Genomic DNA, 11,351 nt, shown 5'->3' with positions numbered 1-11,351 from the left:
CAGCACATGCCTGCTGGACGCACATCCTGGAGAGGCTTCAGTGTTCCCTATGTAAACTATCAATTTACCTTGGTGGAGGGATATGTGGATGCTTGGGAAGAGTCCAATTTTTCCACTGAAATTACACTTTTGGTACCCCACGTACATGGAGATATCCCTGATGCATCATGCGCAGCAATGTGCAGTAATGTATGACCCATTCATTTCTCCCTATTCCATGCACATTTTGGCAGGGAAAACAGAGGAGCTGTATGCCCTCTGCAGGCAGGAGACTGTTTTCTCAGCGACCACCATTAACCCAGCAGGCACTAGAAGCACGAACGTCTGTTTTGACTGAAGTTGGCTTTGTTACGGGCAGAATTCCTCACTTTTGCAAACCTCCCTCTGGTGAAATCCTCCCCAGTTTGTGTTCTAGAAGGGAGAAATCATTATGGTAATGTATGGAGAAAATAAAATGTCAGGGTGAATAACATTTGCTTTTTTGGAAGAGCATCTGATTGGGTATAGCTCGCTTGAGGCATGAGTCTGTACCTCGGTTTTAAGTATTTGTGCAGCAAGTGTCTACATTTGCCTATACAGTCAATGGGGCGAGGACGTTATCTACAGTCTCTAGAAGGAGACTTGTAGCCACGCAGCTTGGATGCTGAAAGTCTAGCAGCCAGGATCCCACTAGGGCAGCCGTCCAAAGCACCTACTAACGTCTATCAGTTATGTATAGACTCTAGGCATGTATGTTAGGAAGACTGCTGCATCATGCATCTAGAGGGATGAAACTACACAGACATACGAGATGGACTGGATTTCACCCAAAACATTTATCCCGTGCTGCGTAATGATTATACAAACATATCTTCAGGGTTCTCCCATCTTCAAAGGAAACCAGAAGCTACAAATGTAACAGTGGCCCTTTAAACTTACAGCAAAACTGAGCATTTCCTCAGGTCCTTGCGTTGCAACATAACTGAGAAGTGTTCAGAGGATTTCCAAAACGAAAACCTTCTCGGGTTCACACAGTTTGCATGCCGAAAGGTTACAAAGTGCTGCAGTATTTGATTACCTCCTTCAATCTATATATTACATAAATTGCAGGCTGTACTGCACGTAACTAACACTATCAGCTCCTTTTCTGTGTTTGCAAGGTATCTAGATGCCCACAGTCAGGGTGCCAATCCACTTTACAAATGTAATACAGCTTCTTTGGGATGATCTCTCTCCTCTGCCACCACAGAGCAGAGCCGAGGGCTGGAGCACGCATCTTGAACGGTGCCGCAGTTGGGATTTCTGCAGAGCACGGAGCCAGGGAGAAGGCTGTCAGCAGAGTTAAAAGCTGGCCAGTATGCTGAGTTCATTTGAACAGACTAACTTTTAATTTCTCCCACAATAGATTAAGGTCAGATGATTTAGACAAAGCCTGAACTTGGCCTATTCTTCACTAAATAATCCTGAGAGTTTGCACATCCCTTGCACGTTCTTTGCTCTTTTTTTTTTCTTTTAATCAACCCCAGCTCATTCTTTTCATCCATCCAAGCATTTCTTCTGAGCTTTGACCAGAATTAAAAATTACATTAATCAGTTTTTGGACTACTTTTGCTGCCTCTTGACAACAGAAGTGAGCAGTGACTGATTTTATGCAGTTCGCTAAGATATTGCTGCCCTTGTTTCATGATTAGGACATGTTTATGCATGTGCTATTCCTGTGCTAAATTCTGCAGGACGTCTCAGTAAAAACTTACCTCTGGTTCATTTTGGAACAAATGAGCAGATGTGGACCAAGGTAATGGGAAAATGCTAGGAGTTCTCATGCCTGGAGAAGTCCCTCTCAAAGCCTATTTTTATACACATGTAATGAGAGAATTGTTTCCTTTACACTCCTGCTTGTAAAATAAGCAGAAAAACATGTTTTCTCTACTCATTCTGCTGTGTCTGTTTGTTTTCCTAGACCAGGCATCCAATTTCTTACTTCTTTTCCCCCTCCACAGTATTTTCTTAAAGGAATTACAATTCAAATATGTTTAGTATTTGTTATGTACACAATCAGGAATGCACCTTTACAACATTTAAAGGGTACAACACAAAAGGTTGGTGCTAGCTTTTCAACAGATTATCAAACAACTACCTTATTCAGTTTTTTGCGTTTTAAATAGTGAGATTACACTTTTCAGCAGATGTCAGGTCAAGACCGCCGACTACACATCGTTGCAGCTCTCCTTAGCTGTCTGCTGGGCTTTTTACAGCGTCTCGCACCCATTGTTTTCATTTGGGAGAATGGGAGCTGTGAAAATCGAGACCTAACTCGGTGGCCACATCTTCTCAGACTGGGTGCCCAGAGAGACTCACATTTCTGTTTGGGAACCTAATTTCTCAAGGACCCTCAAGATGAGGTTTTGCTGAGAACTGCAACTGCTCAGTCCTTCCAAAATTAGACTCCTTTGAGGGCCCATTTCAGCAAAGCGCTTCGGCAAGTGCTTCACTTTAAATACAAAAAGTCTTAATATCCTACACATGACTGAAATTAAATTCATTCCTAAATAGCTGTCTTAGGTGTAGCTCCCTAAATACATATTTAGTCTAGGTTTAGGTAAACAAACTGAAAGAAGATTGGCCCATAGAAAATTTAAAGGAAATAAAACATCAATATGGGATAAATTCTTTAAGTGCCCTTTTCTTACTGAGACTACATAAGGATGGGAAGGCTAAGACGATAGTCGTCACTGAAGAAGACCTAAAGGGATGCTTTAGTAGCGCCTACTGTACCACAGGTCTGCGAACCAAGCACACAGCCCCTTCAGTGCGATCTGCCTGTGGAGCACCCGTGTGCAAGCAGCCGCAGGGCTTGCCAGGGACAAGGAACAGCGACATTTGCTAAAAATACACGCTGAGATTTTTAACACTTGAACATTTTTCAACAAATTGAAAAATCTGAAGAAAACACATCCTGTTGATTACCTTTGCTGAACCCCTCCTATTAAAATGACGGATTAAAAAGAAATCAGGAACTGTACGCTTGCATACATGCACCAAGTCTGCTGACGGACCCCCTTTCAAAATGAAAGAGACGTTACTAGGTAAACACGACACAAATATTTTCATCTTTATTCAGTCCTCTGGAACAACACACAGGCGTTTATTTATTTATCTTTACTTCAGCTAGAAGGACATGCTGTTTATTTAGACTTTAATTAGCTCGTTGTTCTCACAAGCTGAAAGCCCTCCGGGTCCGGCAATCCTTGTGGGTCTCGGTGTTCCTTCCAGCTGGCTTGCCAACGGCGAGGCAGTCTGTCGTGCTCACGGTTGCTCTCACAGCTGTGGACCCCATCAGGGATATTGCAGATGGGAAGGGGGGAAAAACAAACTCTAAGCAAGAGTATAATCTCTTCAACACACAGACTTTAATGCAATTAGCTGTTTTAATTTTAAGAGATGCTGAGGTGCTTGAAATGTCATCGCTTTTACCCAGAATTAAAGGGGTCCAGTTGCACAGGTTGCCAGCACATGGCCATTTTTATGGCACACCTCCATAAAAGCGATGGCATAAAAAAATCAGGTCTTTGGTGTAAGGATTTCAGATCCTATTCAGGTTTATATAACAGATGGCCAGCACACCACACATCTCATTGATGTGAATGGAAACATTAGCGCTATAGAGTTTCATACGTGTCTCACTGGGAGATTTATTTAGCAACTGTTTTGTAAATAGTTTGTATCTCAGTGGAAATTGTGCTAAATCCATGAAAAAAAGGCAGTAAAATAAGTATTACTGTAATTTCTCTCTCCCCATACTCACCTTTGTCCTAAATTAATCTTAAAAACCCACTCCAACTAAACAGTGGGAATTACTCTTGTGGACTACTAGTATCAGCAGTTATGAAAAGAAACTTAAACTTAAGTATGACTAGGAAGTTTGCTAATGCAATTCAGATTCACGAATCTTAAAGCCCAAAAACTGCATTATATTTTCCAAACCTCTCAAAACCTTTATTAGCGCATATGGAGACGACAAAGTCTCCCAACAAAAGATTCCTTTGTATTTTCCTAGCATGAAGGAAGCATCTGGATGAAATGTGAGTAACAGAAATGCACACAGGTGTAACGCTAAGTTTGGATCTCATGCAGAGCTCTGCACTTTTAGAAGCGGGCTTAATGAAGCGAGGATTAAAATTAGTAAACAGAGTGTAAATTCAGGAAGGAGGCTCAGGATAAGGGAATTATTAATGCCTTTAAATGATGCCTCCTAAGATTTTCCCTATTCCAAAGGATTCTACAGAATTTAAAAATCATACAAAAAGCTATGTGTGTCAGTAATACGTGCAAAATGAAGTTCAACTCAGCAAGGATGAATAGTGTTAAAACAAAAACTAAACAGTTAAGCAACCACGCTCACCTCTTTCGGAGCCCATACTAGTGTTCAACCTGGTTATAAATAAACTTTGCAAGGTAGCCATCGGGAATTCCTGACATAGTCCATTCCTTAGCCTAAAGATCACCACGATTAATAGTAAAATAAAGACAACAGTCCAGTGCAGGTATTAGCTCTGAAGGACTTCGAAGGGCTCAAAAAATTCCTGTAATATGTAACAGTGTTAAGCAACAAATAAATGAGTCAACACAACAAAATGGTACATCTCCAGAGAACCAAAGGTAAAGCAGAAGACAGCTGGTTTAAACCAGTAAAACAATCTATTTTGATGCAACTTTTAAGAAGACAAACTAATTTTTTTATTATTCAATTTAGAGAGAAGCAAAGGGTTACACTGAAACTCCCTCTCCCAACGCTATCCAGCGAAAAATGTTTTTGATTTTCTTTTGTTTAATTGCTTACATTTTTTGGCCCAGCCAGCTGAGATGGGGGAAGAAGTTTTCATGTAAACAGTACAGAGCTGGCAAAAAATTACTTCATGGAGAAACATCAGATCCACAATCTTCCTGCCGAAAGAATGGAAGCCAACAGAATTCAATGTATAGAAAGAGAAATGATGCAATTGTTTTCTTTTCAAATTTGGACACTGCACTAAATTGACACATAAGATCCAAATTTATTTATAAACTGCTTCATCTGGAAAGGAATAGTAAAAAATGTATGCAAACCTGCTACTTATCCACAGTTCTGCGTCCTGCCCTGTCTTGTTAGATGCTTAAGAGAGGCCCTACATATGAAAATGATTTTTTTTTTTTTTTTTTTTTGTGTTCATTTATGCAATTCAGGATTTACACAGCTTGGAGAAGAGATAAGTTCAAAGAACACATGCAATAATCTGGCGTGTGTCGTTCAGGAACTTGTGTTGGTTTTCTTCTTTGAGGGACAGATGGACAAACGGGAGAGTTTGCAAGGAAATGGAGCTGACAGACTGAAGTTAAATTTTCAAGTTGAAGTACTTTGTTTTACTAGGATCCTCTTATTAAGCTGCAGCATTGACTGCTTATACGCTCATTTGATTTGTGTAACGAGGCAATTCTGAAAGACCAACATAGTTTCCTATATGGTGTTTAACAGTAAACTTAAATCTAACCTCCGCTAGCTCCTAAGAGCTGCTTCCAAAGCTGAGCTGTAATTCAGACTGTAGGTTCATTCAACCTTTGGCATCCTCCAGAAAGGATTGATGATGTAAAAAAAAAAAAAAATTATCAGATTCATGGTATTGGAAGTTGACCTGTCATTACTGTATCCATACTGCGGTTAACGTAAGAAGTTACACGTGCAGTGATGCAATGTGAAGGTTTCCTTTTTCCTTTGCCACAGTTATACACAGGTAAAATTTTCCACTCAACTACAGAACAAAAATTGAAAGGCCATCAAAGGAGGTTCTTATTTCTTCCACCTAATTAAGGGCACAGCACAATCACCACTTTTATTTTTCATCTATTTGAGTTGTATTTTAAAAGCCCTCCTGGTATTCTTAACTGTTACTTGGTATAGATGGAAATGTCCATTGTTTTGTTTCTACTCTTCCTCGTTTCTACAGCACTGTTTCCTTTCTGTCTGTACACCTTTTTTAGGCAGACCTATTTACTAGCAACCAAGAGGCTTTCAACTAGAACTTTTATTGGGCCCACAAGATCCCTGTAGGAGAGTGTCTGAACATCAGCTGAAGCATCAGACTGGCAGATGACATGTCAGAAATCCTAATGTCTCTCTTCCCCCGCCTCAGCTACAGATATGTATTTTTAAAGAGTGGAAAGATATATCAAGAAAACAAGGCACTTATTTTAAAACACCGTGGGTATGTTTCAGTACTGTTAGCTTCTCTCAGGCCTGTTTTCCTAATACTTCTCTAGGAGGAGTGCTGCTGTAGCTGAGTTGTCATCCCAGAGCTGGCACCTTGTTTTGGACAGTCTACTGATTTCCCACTCCATAGCTCAAATCTATCCCGTCACGTGCACACAAACTTACCCACAAGCAGCTCAAGGCAGGTATATTTACTGTCTCCAAAAGACCCGGTAGAAACCAAATTCTTCCCTGATCTTTTTGCATCTACACACTAGAGCCCAGAGTTTATCATTTTAAAAGGCACCGAATGCAGCTAGTATTTAAAGGAACCCATCAGAACGCGTAAATCCCATATGCTTATACCAAGTGAACTGTTAAGATGGCCAATGCTGATCCAAAATGAACAAGCAATACCAACTGCAAATATTTTTTTAAAGCCTGTTAATCACATTTCCAAAATAAACTCACTGAACAGTGTGTATTTTTTAAACATATTTATTACATCGCTTACAATATTCTACAGTAATGTTAAATCTAGTGAAACAACAAATTGCAACCGGGATGACATGGTCAAATATGAAACACAAATACAACACAGTATGATGAAACAATGGCACAAAAATGGAGGTGATTTTCTTCAGCTGATTATATGAAATAAAACATTCATCGGCATTTATTTTTGCAAGTTTTACATTTTTTGTTGATAAATCAACAGCTTTTTTTTTTGGTTTCCTGCATCACATTGATACAAAAAATGGTATATTTTAAAAAGCAAATATCCAAGCACTTTTCTTTAAAAAAAATAATTGTATGCATAACTTTGTAAAATCTTAAACTTATGTTGTAAATGTGCCAATATTTACAATATCATAGTGCAACTAACAAAATGAAGAGGCCTTAGCACAAACATCGTTAGCTCCTCTTTCACTAGAGTCCAAATTCCAAAACACTGTATTGCAGGGCAAACCACAAACTAATTACCTCATATAACATCAGACAACAAGTACACGCTGAACACAGTACAGCTTTTTTTCATACTTCACTGCTGAGGGTTAATTTAAGCAAATTTGAATATAATCAACATGCGCAAATACAGACACTAAAATGCATACGAATACGTTATGTGTGCACTGCGTGTGTTTTTAACCCTTCGCTAACGTGTGCGTACACAACACATGTGTCTACATACCCATTGCCTTCCGCGGGGAGTTAGGGTGCTCAGCCAGCCTGAGGTCAGGTGCAAGGTGAAAGAGGCAAGCCGAGCCAGCCGCAAGGTGTTACCACAGCAAACACAGCTCGGAATAGCCTCTGCTCTGCTCGGCAAGCCCTGCTTTCTGAACGGAGGGGTTTCCTAAGGGGTAGCACACCCATTTCCAAAGAGTGTGACAACCACTTGCTTACTTTGCCCTGCCTGTAAAGCTACTGCTGGCTCCGTGACATAAGGTTATTTTTCTACTGATCACCCACCATTAACAAGTTCTCATCCCGTCACTAACAGATAAACTGAAAGGGAAGATGAAGAACAATCTTGTATTCCGTTATATACCATTAATGGGATACAAGAAAAAACACAGACAACATTAATCTGAGTATTCAAGAGACGAGGTGATTTAGCACCATAAAGATTTTCTGTTTGTTCATTTCTCTACTATTTTTGACAAAACATTAAACCTGGGTTGATCAGAGGTTCTCTTCTATATTACTGTTAATTCATTTTAACATATTGAGTTGGAGGATGTTTTTTGTAACGTACAGCACCATATAGAGTTCACAGCGCAGTGTGAAGCATGAAACTGTAAAAGCAAACACTATCATTTATTTCAATTGTTATGCCACACAATCTCAACCCAGGTGTTCTTCAAGGCTGTTTAACATTATGTATCATTTCTTATAACATACATTTATAGCCACAATATTAATGCCCCGGAATTTTCATTTTACAGCCATATATGCCCTGTGAAAATGGTTTAAAGAGAAGAATAGCTAAACATAATGTGCTGTTGCTGAATTATTTTATAAATTGAAAAGCAATTTTCACACCAGATAACGAATGTTAAAACATTTTACTGATTTCAACAAAAGAACTTCTAATATTGCATGGCTAAATACACTGCAGAACAGTGACGCTCGAGAGGAGACACAAGACTGGACATGTCAAAATAATACCAGTTCAAATTTATGATTAATGTTTTGTCTGTGTATATATATATTTGTGCATATGGTCCTATCCTTCCTACCCTGGAGTCAATTGTGGTTTTGCCCCTAACTTCAAACCGAGCAGAACTTAGCCCTTGTTTGTCATTGAGATCTCTTAAAATTGTACAGAATTCCTCAGGGGAGCTGCTCAGCAAGTACAGGTTGGTGCAGCTCCATCAACTTTAGCAGAGCTGTAGCGAATCCCACCAGATGAACATCCTCCCATTAATACATTTTCCCCACATATTTGTTTAAAGCCACAAATGTGACATAACTGCGCACGGGTTTCAAAGCCATTAACCTAGGTATGTGTGTGTGCGTATAAATATAAACATACACGTTCTGTGCTTCACACGTGAACTCTTTGTTGCATAAAAGAAGAAGAAAAAAGATTTTTCAAAAAAACCACAGAAAGTCGCAGAAAGCATTAGGGAAATAATCACAAGTATTCATAAAGCTCAAAGGGAAGCAAAGCATTCACAATCTCTACAAGACTCTTTAGCTACATCATAATCACCTTAGAGGAGGCACAAATAATGCAGCATACAGAGAAACTATAAGAGGTTCAAACACTATAAAGTTGCTTAAGCTATTCCGTTATTTAATGAAGTCGATGAAATCTAGGGACAAACTAAAACCTGTGCTGCTGCAAGCAGAACTACAGCATCAAGAAACACAATTTCAGTTTCACCCATAAACTGAAACCTTCTGGTCTTGCTCAAAAGAAACATTTCATTTCTGCTCATGTATAATGGGAATTACATTCCACACAAAAGGGATCTCAAAGTCTATAAACAGTGTACCTTTTCAATCTCTAAGGGACTTTCATTCCTTAAATGAAATATTAATGGTACATATTGCCCTTGAATAGCCCCATAATACAAGTCATATGTTGAAATGATTAAATGTTATGGACTAGCATATTCTTTGAAACAGTCTTGATGGAGAACTCGCTATGATAACAATTACTGATATACGGTCCATTTTTCTTTTCCACAGCTAAGCAAAGCCGTGGGATTCAGGTTTGCTGGCATGCTGTGCTCCCTGCGCAGAACAAACATTCTTAATAAACTGCCTTAAGCGGCAGTAGCCTATATGGGAGAAGGGAGGAAAAATAAAGTTCCTGGAATTTATTTTCTTTACAGGAGAAAACAATTTTCAAAATGTCAGTAAGTATTTTGTTCCGTCTAGTGGAGTTGTCTGAATTTTTGGAAACTGATCCCAATGCACCTTTACATAATATGCATTTCTTGGGATTAAGCAATACATTTTTACAAAGACATTCCCTCAAAACAGGCAAAAATGCAAGTAACTTCACAGCTGCGAACATTTTCAGTAGAACAGGACAGCCTTAGGATGGGGGTATGGGGCGGGGGAACTGTTCCTATTGCTGGGAACGATTTTAGAATCGCAAAAGGGAATGACCTAACTGCTTCAGCAAACCTGCCAGATCAATGACTTTCTCTCCAGGTGACACTGGAACCAAGTAGTGAAAACAGAGAAGGTAAGTTTTGTATTCTGCTGCCCTTTTTACTTCTTTTTGCAAATACCCTCCATAAAGAAAACGATATCGATACAGTGAAGCCATAACATCACATGCCAACATTTTCCAGCTGCTGAATTTTATTACGGACAAATCAGTGTAAAGGAATTATTTTACTACATTTAAAAGTTGGCATGCGGCAGCTAAACATTTTCGGCTATTAAGTAAATTTTCCTGATTTCAAAATATATTAAATCATCACTAAGTAGCTCAAAAATATAATCTCTCTATATTTTTGTTGAGGATCAGAATCACACTACTTTCTATTTCTTAAATCATGAGTATGTAGATGCTGAAAGGAAAGGTATAAGACAGTAAAAGTGTGTTATCACTACACTACAGGCTTAAATACAACAGCTAAACTTTAAAGCAATATGCAACATAGAATGGGAAAAATTGCTATTAGGTAAATGAAAGTATACTAAGATTCTCACAATAAAGCAGCAGAAAACAAACAAAATTAGTAAATATTTGTTAAGCAACTGGTTATAATGCGTGACCTACTTTAACACTAAAGGAGTTTTGCATATTCATGCTGTACAAAATGACCACCTCTAGAAATGACGAAAACAGAGAAATTAGGTCAATAGGAGGATGATTTACAGTACCACCACTTCTGTAGGCTTTCATTTAAAAATGCATAAAATGTCTTATTACAGCAAATAAAAAATGATGTTCCTGTCCTTAACATAAGTGAAAATAATCCCTAGTTTCTCGGGCAAAACATGTTTTTTCCAAAAGGGGCCATTATATGTGTGTCAGAGGATGCTGCCAGCCAGCAGGCCCTCATATTTCCTCGTTTAGAAATCTGTCCATATTTACTTGCAACACACGGATGATCGGTATTAACAGCTCTTGCCAGGTAAAACATTCATGTTGCCCGTGAACACCCTGCTGTTTACAGTCATCAAAAGGGAATGCAACGAGGAGAACTTGGATGCTACTTTGAAAGCATTTCCTTTCTGTCCTATGACCACACGGGAGCTCTTAATTTTCTTTTCATTTATCTAAAAAGCCTAAACTTGGAGTGTTCTAAATGTGCGCTGGGGTCAGACAGCGTGATGCAAGCAGCTTAATATGGCAGGTTTTTTCTTTTCTGCATTTTACCCATTCGTTGGTAAAAGCAAAGCATTCATTAACTGTTCATAGCAAAATGAATAAAGATACCTATGTTAAAAACAGAACATATAATCAGTACCTTAGATGATAAAAAGCCTGCTATTCATAAATGTGCCCACCATGGATTTGTGCGTTATATTCACCTTATCCAATCTTCGTTCCTTAAAGTGTGCACAATGCTGTTTTGTATTTGACGGACACATTCAATGGCTTATTCATTACAAATTGTTGCATTAAAATGCAGTGGTAAAGCCAAAAATACACCCCCCCCCCCCAACAGTTATATAC

General features: G+C 38.9%; 1 protein-coding gene across 2 annotated transcripts in view; it reads right to left on the bottom strand.

Moving 5' to 3' along the window:
• Positions 1 to 11,351, bottom strand: part of DCLK1 (doublecortin like kinase 1) — a 267,047-nt gene that overhangs the window by 49,680 nt on the left and 206,016 nt on the right. The window lies entirely within an intron of this gene.

Source organism: Egretta garzetta, unplaced genomic scaffold (genome assembly GCF_000687185.1).
Source record: "Egretta garzetta isolate BGI_Z169 unplaced genomic scaffold, ASM68718v1 scaffold40, whole genome shotgun sequence".
NCBI classification, from domain to species: Eukaryota; Metazoa; Chordata; class Aves; order Pelecaniformes; family Ardeidae; genus Egretta; species Egretta garzetta.
Note: the sequence above shows the minus strand (reverse complement) of the source record. Positions and strands in the feature narration are given on the sequence as shown.